The sequence below is a fragment of the Hylaeus anthracinus genome, unplaced genomic scaffold (assembly GCF_026225885.1).
Source record: "Hylaeus anthracinus isolate JK02 unplaced genomic scaffold, UHH_iyHylAnth1.0_haploid 11981, whole genome shotgun sequence".
In the NCBI taxonomy this organism is placed as follows: domain Eukaryota; kingdom Metazoa; phylum Arthropoda; class Insecta; order Hymenoptera; family Colletidae; genus Hylaeus; species Hylaeus anthracinus.
In genome coordinates this window covers 4,676,374-4,689,365 of record NW_026534329.1, presented here as the reverse complement: position 1 = coordinate 4,689,365, position 12,992 = coordinate 4,676,374, and the positions used below count along the sequence as shown (strand labels likewise).

Genomic DNA, 12,992 nt, shown 5'->3' with positions numbered 1-12,992 from the left:
GTTTCAATTAGGTTCATTTCGTAATATCTGTAAATAATGATTTTTATTAAATTCTATTTAAAAATTTTGTATTAAAATTCTATATAAAATTGTATTACAGAAGGGTTACCTATAGAATTTTATTATTTAACTGCATTTAACTGCACCATAGAAAGGTTATTTATCGAATTTCGTATTGAAAATGTATTGTAGAAGAAATTTCACATAAAAGAAATATTACATAAAGGTTACTTCCTAACGATACTCAAGACGATTTGATTTTCATGGTTAACATCGAATGAAGTTTCTCTAGCCTCTAGCATTCTACGCTCTTCGATGAATGGAGAAGCTGAATGTTGTGACAGAAGGGAACGATCGATGCCGTTATGTGATCCGTATGATGAGGATGATCGAACAACTCGACTAACGGTGCTGCGAGTACTAGATATTCTATCTTGGAACACACGCGTAAGAGTACAAGTCCACTTACCGGAAGTTTGCTCGATTTGGTGTCTAACGACTAGAGGGGTCTTTCTAGCTTTCTAGATTACAACGATCCACAATGAACGACTCCGACAAATTGCTGTGTACCACAAAGTACATTCGAATAGAGCTTTGCTCATCTCGGACTGTCTGTAGGTGTACACCATACAACCCACGCGTCCAAACAATCACACCTCTCATTTATGACATCAATCATCATTAAGGTCGTATCACAAGTCACAGGAACGCACCTAGCGTCCTCCCCATCGTCGGTAGCGTAGACATGTACGGGTCCGACTGAAAATCAGCTCGAAAAAAAAACTGATCAGAGCTTCCTACAAAGTTCCGTATACGAACTGCGTACAATGTGCCCATCGATTCTAAGTCACATTTACATTCTATCTAGAGGCAGGGAGGGGGGCATCGAAGACTCAGAGGGTGGCACAAAGGAATTTCCTCGGGACCCGAAACGTTCCACGAAACGCGAAAGTCTGGGAGCTGTTGTTTCGCGGGACGGCTCCTCCTGGGAAACGGTATTCGCGCGGAGATGCTCGATGCTCGCTGCCCCGGTTGCTAAATTGCCGATCGCGATGGGTAGGGACAACTCCGTAAACTCGATTTCGTCGATCTCGTCGCCGAGAAACGCTTTCCGAAGTTGCGGAAGCGGGAGCGACTGCCGTGAAATTGCCACGGCGAAACCGAAAGACAAAAACGGGTAGACACCCAGGGCGTGGATCCGCGGAAACGAGACGCGCTCGAAACGCCTGGAAATGTCCAATTAATGCCGCGCGCTAATGGCCGTCCTCGCGATAACGTTGTGTCCAGAGACGAATGTAAATTATGGGAGCATCGACTCGTTGGTGTGCTCGCGCGCCAGTGTGTACCGTGTACGACGTTGGTGCTCGAGTAATTGGACGGGATACATACAGGGTCTTCCATCGAGACGTTTCATTTGAAATTTCGCGCCACTTGCAAACCGTCAAATATACAACCCTACTATCTGACGAATAAAAGCTACACGATTTAACAAAATTCGTTACAAGCAACGAAATAATTATTGCAGGAGAAATTTCTTGGACGCGTTGTTTCAGGACAATAGAGACACAAATTGCGATGGCTATTTGTCAGAAATCGTCAGATATTGTGTTCCATATTTAACCGAGGAGTTTGTACTTCAAACTCGAATGGAGATACTACAATGTTTTTTTGTAAATTCTTTTCTTTTCGTAATTTAAAATGAAACGTCCCAATTGAAGACACTGAGTATATACAGTCGGTGTAATAAGTATTCGTGCAGGAACCAATTCAAAATAAAACTTCATATACCTATTTTATTAATGAAATTTAGGGGAAGAAATAATTAACCAACATTCCTACATATTTTTAAAATAGAATCTGCGTGAAAGTTTATTATTTTTAATTTTTAACCTCCTATTTCTTATTAATTTTATTTTAAATTAATTGCTGCACGAATACTTCTTCCACTGACTGTCGTTTGGGTTAGGTGTGTTTCGAGGGGATGACGTGTGAGAAGTATGCACCCGTTCGTCACATCCTACTTCTTGATGTGTATTATATATATATATGTTGCTTTGTATCAGATTGACGTGTGTATAGAGTATCCTTTGAATGCTGTGCCTTCAATTTTAGATCGCTCTGTTTTGGAATATGGGTGCCCCGCGGTGCATGGTACAAAAGTAGTGGAGATTCTGCGTGGAAAAATGAAGCGAACTTTGTAACGAAACGTATCGAAACCACCGAGAAATTATAACGACGCATTTTTCGATACTGACGCACGCTCTGCGCTATCGACTCGCCAACGTGGCATTTTGTTAATCAGCCGAATAAAAAAGTAAAAAGGTTACGCAAACTTTGTCTCGAGCTTCGCTAGCCTTCAGCTTTGTGAACTTCGGTAACACAAGCGCGGTAAAGTTTGATGAAGTTATAATCAGAGCAAAATCAATTCGCCGCTCAAGGCTATTTTTCCGCCCAGGAATTACGCCAGAAACTATTTACGTTACCTTTACGTCACGCTAGCTTGCCCAGTTTGAGGAACAAAGGGAATACTCGCTGGCAGGAGTGCGCGAGATGATTAGAGACCAGTGGGACAACCTAAACGATACGTTAGGGTAACCATATGGCGACCTCGAGCAGTCAATCGATTCTTTTGTCGCTGTAATCACAAACACGCGTACTCTCGTATTCTCGAACTTGTCTTACTGGTAAATAAACAAAGCTTCGTGTGCGTTAATTCTATTCTACATCTTCATTGCGTTATTTCGCCTAGAATCATTTTTCCCCCGATTGTACCATTCACCTCGACACGCCCTGTATAGTTCGACTGAAGTAAATTTTGTGCCATGCGTGTAGACTCGTCGGTGGTGTTTCGAATTTAATTTGCAATCTCTCTACGACTACTTCGCCGCAACTACGAGCCTAATTGGTAAAACGATACTCCCAGGTGTCCCCGTACCCGAAGGATGCTACGTCTACCCCCATTCATCTGTACGCTGATCGTACGACACTGCGAAAGTCGTATTTCTCTACACACACCATCGTTTACACGAGAATGCGACGATTATGTTCGAATCGCTTTCGATCGGTCGTAGCCGAGTGCAATCTACATATACGCACGGTATAACAGTTCGGGCGAGCGTCGCGACGCCGCGGACAATTTTCACCCCTAGTCGCGTGACCGTTTCTCCCTGGAAAAGAAAATCATGTGAATGGAGAAACAGACGCACAGCGAGACAGAGAGAAGCGAGAGCGCTAGGCGATATAAAGGTGAGAAAAGAAAACGAAGTTTGGCGATGGGAGAAACTCGATCAGAGACCTGGAGGACAGTTCGCGATAAATCGATCGTTTCTTGCGGTGGATGTCGAGTATTTCGTCGAAATTGAAGTATGTCGTAGTTTACGTTATGGAGGTTCGAGTTATTTTGTTTCAGAAATGTGGGATGTCGAGTTTAGTACGTCAGGGTAGGTTTTTCATTTGAATATGGTTTCTGTGAAATTTAGGGGAGTTTAAGTCGTCATTCTATTAGGGTTTTATTTATGTAAGAAGAAAGAACGATAATTTTTGCAATGATAGGCTAAAATATTTTCAAATAAATACTTTATTATACATATGTACACAACTAGACTTTACACGTTTATACTGTCATTTAACTTAGACAAATTTCGTTAATAAACCAAGATGGTACGATTATTTATAGGACTGATTATATATTTCAAAAAGCCAATCTCTCTCGATGAAAAGAAAGCTTTAACTTACCTCACTTTCACCTACCATCAAAAACCGCAAAAATTCAACGTCCTGTAATTTCATAACAAATTCAAACCCAACGAAACGATGACTAAAACTCTGCCGAATTTCACACAAAGAAAGGAAACTCCTCAACATCGAGCGTAAGAAGTGATCGATTCGGCATGGAACGACCTCAAGGCGAAAATTGTCCCGCGACCCTCGCGAGACACCGTTCCAGAACATCTCTAACCGCGGCAGCTCTATGCACACATATGCGAGGAACGGGTGCATTCCGACAAACGGCACAGCCAAATCGCTATACAATATATATATGTATATATGTATCTATAGATAGATAGATATTAACGTGATAGTCAAGTACAATACAGCAGCAGCCGGCAGAGAGCGTCAAGACGTCGATGATGAAATAATAACGATCACAGTAAAGAAGATGTGTGTCGGTGTGTAGAGCGAACGCAAAAGAGTAAGAAACAATGAGAGACAGAGTATAGTCAAGTATAAAAAGACACGGATGCGCAAATGTAGAGGGGTCGTGAGAGCGGGGAAGACGTGGAAACAAAGAGAGGGTCTCTGGCGAGGATGGAACGGAGAAAAAAAAAAAGAAGAAAGATGGAAGTGTTGGCGCGCGCGGTTTCACAGAAAAATCATAACAGTAACAATACATCGAGGCACATAGGTGGTACACATATGTTATCGTATATAGAGAGATGTATAGTAATCGAGCGCCGCACGTTTCATCGTATCGTTGCACGTAAGGGGGTGCAAGAAAACCGGTCATGGCCGGCGGGCGCAACGAGCTGGCCACAAACCTGTAATGGCGATCTTCGCGGACCACTTGCTGGTACCGTCCAGAACCGACTGCTTCACCGACGTCATGTGACCCGTATGTGCCTCCTGGTCGACCCCGAAGACTGACCTAAACTCCGACGAGACTTTCTTTCACATGAGCTGTGCCAGCGGCCTAGATCTCGTCCTACCTGTTCCTCGTCTCTCTCTTTCTCTCGCTTACTTAGTTAGGAGCCACTTTTCTTGGAACACCGAGCGAAAGTGTTCGACGCTACTATTGTTCTCTTTCTCTTTCGCGTTTCATTGTGCGTCGAGGGTCGCGTGTAATGCAACGCTCGCTTGGTGCCACGTAATTGCATTCTAGGGATGGTACCGTGCGTTAAGAGGCCCTAAATGGGCTACCCAGTTTCCACCCTTGGTGACTGTGATTTTAAACGGGGGCTCTTTTTGCTGCTTGTTTTCCTTTTTGTTTTCTACGCAGAGCGCCACGTCGCCTTTGTCCCGATGAAATGTTTCCGTCAATGCGAGGGGCGGTTCGCGATAATGATGCAGGGGTTTTGAGGACGACATTGTTGCAACCTTGCAGGGTAGGAATAGTCTTTTCTTAGTGTACTGTATTCGTCGACTCTGTTTGGCTTTGTTTGGATAGTAATTTTCAACGTTTATCGCGATTCCGTGGCAGGATTTGGTCAATGTCATTGGCGCCAACTGGAGATTTCTTTTTAATTTTATTATTTACTCGAATACTTGGTAGTTGTGTCTACTTATTAACCCTTTGCGTTCGAGTGATGCCTCTAGGGCGACATATGTAATTTAAAAGTGGTTTTTTGAATGTACAATTTCAATTTTACTTATATCAGAACACAGCTAATTATTAATTGAACTAATAATACATTTAGTCACGAATGTTCGTAGATATTTCTTTTCGAAGTAGAGTTTTTGATTTTACAGAAATGTATGATAATAATAGACTGGATTTGATTGTTCAGAAAAATGCCTCGAGCGCAAAGGGTTAAATCAACATGATCATATCACTGAAATCACTTTTACGTCTTCACTTCTGAAAAGACTATTTGCACGAGACATGTTTCCATACCATTATTAACAACATGAAGCAATTTCTCCATCTTATGCAAATACAGTGCCTCATCTGCAAGCACGATACAAAAATTTCTTGGAGCACTTGATAAAATAAGGTTTATATTATTATATAATTATATTATGCTTTTGCTAAAAATTTTGATTTTTAAATATTCTATTAATCCCCATTGACAATGACAAGCTTTAATCAGTTATCAGAAAAAGCAACGAATCCTCACAGACTACGTGACACGCGACCTTCTGCGCACAATGTTTCTCGAGGAAACTCTGTTCTAAGTTTACATTCACCGGGTCGAAGATCCGAGACTGAAGCATGATTTATACTGGTAAAATTATGCGGGCAAAAATTGAGACCAGGGTCGTCGAAAACTTCTCTTGAGAGCAAATTGAAACATGAACAAACATGATTCTGTCCTCTGACATTTTCCTCGTAGAAAATTAATTCGATAGGGTGCGACGTTCAACCCCAGAAAGACTAAGGGAGACTTGTCAAGTCTACCAGTCAGGAAAGGTTAAAAACACCTACGGTATTTTGTAACTTTGAAATAAATTTAGCAGGACAGCTGTAAATTTGACAGAATACTGCACATACATGTACAAACAAATATAAAATATTTCGAAACTTCGTGTCAGTTACTGTGGCTGTAAAAAATCATACAAGTTGCCCCGAAATTCATAACAAATAAAAGGGAGCATCGTTTATACCCACAGGCCACAGTTACTAACAAATAAACAAAAATCGAGTTATGAATACCTTAAATACCTCAATTACAATTTTATTATAAAATGACTATTAATGTATCCCTAACCTTTCCTAACTTACGATTTCAATTCGAGTGAAAACCACTCGCTCGAATCCCAAGCTACATAGTCTCTCTAGGGTTAAAGTGACAGAAAGAGGAATCGCCATTTATCCGGACAGGACGCGTCTGAAAATTTGCCCGTCGTTACCATTGAGCTGATAAATAACTCTGTTTATCGAAAAGTCGATATTTCACCGCGGTCCCGCATAAATCAAAGGCGGCGTTGCTCGCCAACAGCGGGCGGCCAGCATGCCGCCCACCGTTCAGTTCATTGACGAATATTTTCAAAGCGCTGCGGACACGCGCCCTTGTAATTACCGCGCTCAGTCATCGATCAGACCGCTAACGATGGTGTTGATTGCCCGGTGGCATCGTACCAAAAACCTACCCTGTCGTCGGATCTACGACCTGCGAGCTCGGTAACATTTTCCCCCCAGAGAAGACGAGACGATTTTTACCCTCAGAGAAGACGAGACCAGGCCTTGTGCAAGGTGTACCGAGGTTTTCGGTTCGTTTCACGAGTTTCGCTCTCGTATCTTTTTCCGTTGTTTCGCCGTCGCCATCGCCTCGCCCTTTTGACCCGGCTAGGTTCGCTCAAAGAGATCGCAATCCGATCCTATTGTCCCCTGTGCATCGTCACCGTTATGCTACCTCGATTCAGCTTTGTAACCTCGACGTTGAATTTCGAGTGCCGTCCAATTGGACTCTTTCACATTATTAAAGATCGCTTTAAATTATTGATGCGAAACACGACGGAATATCGTAAGGTTTCTGTTTTGTCGTACATTTCTTTTGATATATTTAATATTCAGTTTTCTTGGGTCTGGGTGGAGATTTCTGGATCGTAAAGGAGAGGGAATTTTAGTTTAATGTTTTAGTTAAACGTTTCCGCCTGGATTTCAGCCTTTTTCAATAGAAGCGTTTTCTACGAAAGTGATACAATTACGGAACAGCAATAAGCGCAATGAAAACCGTGAAATTTCGAACAATATTATGCATATATTGGACATGTGAATATTACACGAAGGTGTGAACTTTCAATTTGCATTTCTCTCGATATTATTTGAAATACCTGCATGTGTTTTTATTCGCCAAAAAATATTTTTTTTTTATTAAAGAATGTTGAAATAATAGACCAAACATTGTAGAAATATATAAATCATTTCTTTAGAGCAAAATAATTATTCGTAATTTTAGACAAGAATTTCAAATTCTTTGACGTTGGAGAAAAGGTAAAATTTTGGATACAAGCTTGTGCGTTACATTACATTAACTGTCTGACTGCAAATTTGGGTGTATAAAATTAGTTTAGTCAATTTGGCTTTCGATTAGAACATTCCACTTTTTATTTCATGAACCTTAAAGAGATAATTTGTCTTCCACGTGGACCTAAAACGAAGAGGAAGGTTGACACTAAAATGTCAAGAGCAAATAAATTCTACATTTTATTTCTTCCCCTGGTGGTTCGTTCTAACAATAACCGACTGTTCCATTAATTAATATCCGCCGAGAAAGTACCAAGCGTTGCGATAACGGAGTTGGTACACGCTGAATTATCGATCGCGATTCGATCGATCCTCCGTCCGCGTTATCAGACCAAACAACTGGGCGGATTCCTGAACGAGGAAGCAATATTAATTAACCTTGGTCAAGATTAATCTCTACGCACTCTCGATTATTAAGAAAAGGCCAATAGTTTGCAGGATGGAATTTAGAAAATTTGTACTCTCACGTAATGTCTATTAATGTAAGACGGTGAAAGTACATTTTTTTTATTTTTTTTATTAAATTTCCACACACGAGTCCTAAATCTCACGAATCATTTCGAGCAATCCTTACGAAGATCATTTTCTTTAGACTTTCGATACGTCGCGTAATGAACTAGAGAGTCAAAATAATTTTTCGAAGACGATTTTCTTATAGCAGATCTCTAGAGTGCCACAGTTCTTCCATTGTTGAACTTTCGTGAATCTTTACATTCTTGTACTGGCACAATTGTAGTACATCATCGGCTAAGCCGGACTATCCTTGTATAATTAGGGAAACCCGGCTAATGAGCGTTGGATCGTCAGTAATAGCTTGTTGGAAGGCAGCTGCGTCGCTGATTAATTTCCCCGCGTGAGAAGATGCGATTAGGGTACCATCGTATCGATTATGCTATGTGCGGTGGAATTATCAGCCCGATCAATTGCATTATTATTAGAGTTTATGCGTAAGGAAGCTTCGAAACGCTCGAACAAGCCACGGTGCTTTTGGAACAGCAACGATTTGCAAGATTGCAAGCCTCGGAAATTGCAACACTAATCCCTACATTAATTACTCGACAACTAATAATATGCTTTATCAATGTTTCACTGTAACGTGTAAATCGATAATACGAATAGAAGGAAATTATAGGCATAATTAATAAGCTCTCTTTAATTATCGAGTATTTGCACCACCGAACTCTTCTTCACGTACCAAAACACCGTGTCCTACATTTAAAAAACCATATTTGAAATCTATTGTATTTGTTCAGCTCAGTTGTCAACGGTTTATTTCTCAGTCGACATCTAACTGCTGTTGTTTTTTCAATCACTGTATCCACATCAGTTTTAGTTCGATATTCAGAGATAGATTCTCGCTCTAGTTCACAATATATGGCAAATAGAACCGTTGCATAGCAATTTATTAGTAAGTTTACTTAATCGAACAGTTATTCAGATAACCTTTCGTGTCTTTGTTTAACGCAAACTATACATAATTTGATTGCGTGGCTAAAATTCTAACTTTTATTTAATAAATATTGAATTAGACGTGGTATTCGTCAGTCGATATGTTTATTTAGGAGAGAATTTTGTCTATGTATGTTTTAATTCGTGTCAGGCGAGAACTGTACCTTTGATTGCACATTTGTTAGTTTTCGAAATATTATAATTTGCTAGAAGCCAATCTCGAACAGTAATAAAAGTCGTACGAGTGTTTCATAAGTATTTAAGACACAAATAAGTAGAATTTAGTAACTAGAATTATCAAGGCCAACGCGTAATATTATATTTTTGAAATTAAAGAGGGAATATAGCTGAACAAAAATATAAGTAAACAAAATTTGAAGCTTCCTCTACCCCTGAAATAAAAATTACGAGAATAACACCTTGTGTGATCGCACGAAATATCGCATTACTTGGTTAAATCGCTGACGTTCTGGTTAGTTTATATTTGCAACAAAGTCAACAACATATATTTATATTTCGCAACGCGTATAACATTTCTCGCGGTTTCGTGTTCTGTCGGGTAAGTGTGTCACATTTTTTTATCGCGTTCGTTTTAAAATGTAGGTGCGACGACGCGCGACGGTCGGGCAGAAAGCACGAGTCTTTTTTTCTTCTTTGTATACGTCTATGTACTCTACATATATGGGCAGGTTGAATAATGCCTCGGATCGCGGAGATAAACGTCAAGCAGCGTGTCACTGCTACCTTCCGCCATGCAACGTATTTCTTTTTTTATTAAACACTACTTCCATCTTCTGCTCCGTTAAAATTGTAAAGATTGTTTTTGGAATTTATACACTACGAATTTAAGCTAAGATTTGTACGATTGCTCGGAATTATAATTCAAGTAGCTTATAGTCTACCAAACCGAAGATTAGAAAGTAAACGTTTTAGTATTCAAATACATGCGAGACTTTTCACAGAATAAATAATCAATAAACAGTAAATCAGGTTGAGAAATCGACGTTAAAATATTTAGAAAATTCTTTCCAAGCGAACTGTAAACTGTGCGAAGCACGAAACCGACGTTGCAGAAACGATCGAAAAGAGTTGGGAAAACATTTTGTCTGTGATGGACACCCTGCGGTAAAATATGTCACTCTATTTTTTCGACGAAAAAGAGCTTCTCGCATAAAGCTCCACCGATTTCGACGCAATGCGCATCGGTCGTAAAGTATTTTGCGAAATACGATGCAGATTGACAAGGAAGAAGAGCTTTAGCCACGGATAACTCAAAAGTGTCACGAATACGTGAACCGAGCGAAACGTTGAGTTCAACTATGGGAATACTTGGGAGTGTGACATACCATTGGAAACGACCTGCCGAGATATTAGAATTATTTCCAACGTGACCTTTAACGGCTCCCTACAGATAAGAGAATATATTTTGCACGCGTACGAGACGAATGATTTATTGTTGAATCGTGGTTGTCGGGTAAGACGTTTCCCCACGATGAATATAAATGTACGAAGGAACCGATCTACATTTGCGTAACAAGTTTTCCTGAAAGGAAATGCAACCGAATTTGGAGAGGCAGACGCACTTTCTGCGATTAAAAGGTAATTGCGATGCTTGGTATTTCGACAAAAGACTCTGGTTATTCGGAAGCAAGCAAAGCAACATTAGTGGATTCTTCTTATATTATTAGAAGATGGATTGAAGAGAGAAAGGACAATTTCTTGATCACAATACAATTTTTATAAGCATATTTTTCTGCTTATATAAGCTAAGGTAATTATTCTCACACGCTAAATAACCTTTCGTCTCAATTCAAATTATTCTTGGTATTCTAGGTCTTTTTTTATTACAACCTTCTTAATTCTCTTTGACTCATAAATTCTTGGTTAAATTAAATACTATTCTTTGCTATAAAATTTTTATAAAATAGTATCCTACAAAATCTCCAACAGATTTTGCTTGTATTATTACTATACGCTTGTTTGCTATTCCGTAGAGTTCTGAGAAACTAAATAACATCATATATCTAGCCGATACGCTAGTTAATAGATAGTTTGCATCGTAGACAGGAGTCGTTTGGTCTTCGTCTATTTACACAAGCAAGCTTTCATTGTTTGAATTTAGATACCACAAAAGGCGAAAACACGTATCCGTATACGTAGCGTTAAACGATTTTCTGTATTCGTCCGCGGTTCGTCTATTTCCATGACGCAACGAATCGTTCGACAAACTTGAAGGCCCGAGGTGATCGATGGTTCCGACCACGTTGGAAATTCTAAAGGTTTATAACTAGAGGCGTAATCCCGATTGATCGAGCCCTCCTTTACAAATCTGCATCATCTCTTTGGCGTCTCCAGCAAAGGTGTGACGAGAAAATTCTCCGCGAATCTTTCCCCGGAACATCCATTTATCTAACATCCGTCGACCAAATGCTTGCTGCTGTAATTCCATGTCGATGTTCGGAGGTAAATTACAGACTGGAAGATGAAATATTAAGCTCTGTTGCCTGAATCGCTACTTTTAAAGAATCTAGGATCGTCGGAGAATTACTGATAAATGTTTTACAGGAACTTGTAACATTTGTGACGAAATGCTCGATACTCGAGTGAAAAGGACGATTTTTCAATTGTAACTCTCTTCAGACCTGGTGTACATTGCAACGTACGTTAACTCTCAGATTAAAAACAGAAGACAATTAATATATTCAATATTTTCAGGATCTGCTTCGATTTTAAGCAAACTTGATCGATGAATAAAGCTGATTACCAAAAATATTTTAAATTAATATCAAACGTGTATCATGTCAAAGGTACATCTAATGTCTACGATTAATTTTAAACGTTACTCGTAACAGGAGCAGTTAGTTTCACGAAATAAATGCAACCCATTTAGAACGAATCACGTAGCTTATGTCATCTTAAAGGAGTACCCGTAACGACGAAATTGCTTCCTCGACGTTTTTGTCTTGCAAGACCAAGTTCTCCAATTGTTTCACGTATCTCGAGGAGCATTATCCGTCGCACGAGTCATAATTTCCCTCGTTCGTGACTCGTGGCACAAACAAAGGGGTATCAGGCTTTCTCAGTTTTCCAGTTCGGAACCCGGGGAGAAATATTTTTAATTCCTTTGTTGCGCGTCTCGTGCGGTGCACGAAACCCGCGATGCGTGCATAAAAGACGCGGCACGGTATACAGCGTAAAATCGTCGGGGATCATGGCTGCTTTCGAGCTCCTCATTGTACGACGGCCGGCTAACCCAAATTCACCTATTTCGCTGTCCCGGCGCATTCTTGAATGCCGCTCTATTTGTGACCGAAAATTTGCAGTCTTGGAAGAACGTATGGCGTAAGTAATGTAGAAATGCGGGAACTTTTGTAGATGTCTCGTAGAAATATCGAGGAAGTTTTACTGATACGTTTCTGTCGTGAGTTACGCAGCTGAATCTCGCATAAACGGTTCAGAATTGAGTTACGCGAGCAAATTGGTAGTCAAACCCTGCACGGATCGATATTAAGTATAAATGGTAGTATAGGACCTTTCTTCGTGTGATTCTGAATCGAAAAGTCCTTTACCATTTTTCGATCTGACTCTTCGTTGTCGAGATATTCGCGGTTAAAGTTTCTAGGTGCTCGAACGCATGGATCACGTGGAGAGCGTGAGCGCTGAACCCTGTACTGCGTGACGCGAGCGCTGAACCTTGTAAGTCTCGTGACTGCGTGCGCGCGAACGCATAGTCACGTGCGGGAGTCGCGCGCGCACCCAGAAGTAAACAAACCCCAGCTCCGAGCGGGCCGCGTCGACAGTCCCAAACATGATAAACTTCAATCGCCTACATCTCGCTAACGAATGATCGGATTGAAAA

The 12,992-nt window shown here is 40.4% G+C and overlaps 2 protein-coding genes across 2 annotated transcripts in view; both read right to left on the bottom strand.

Moving 5' to 3' along the window:
• The window catches only part of LOC128885518 (uncharacterized), a 224,820-nt gene that overhangs the window by 35,382 nt on the left and 176,446 nt on the right, over window positions 1-12,992 (bottom strand). The gene's annotated exons all lie outside the window — the stretch shown is intronic.
• Window positions 1-12,992, bottom strand: part of LOC128885526 (RNA polymerase II elongation factor Ell) — a 255,314-nt gene that overhangs the window by 199,108 nt on the left and 43,214 nt on the right. The window lies entirely within an intron of this gene.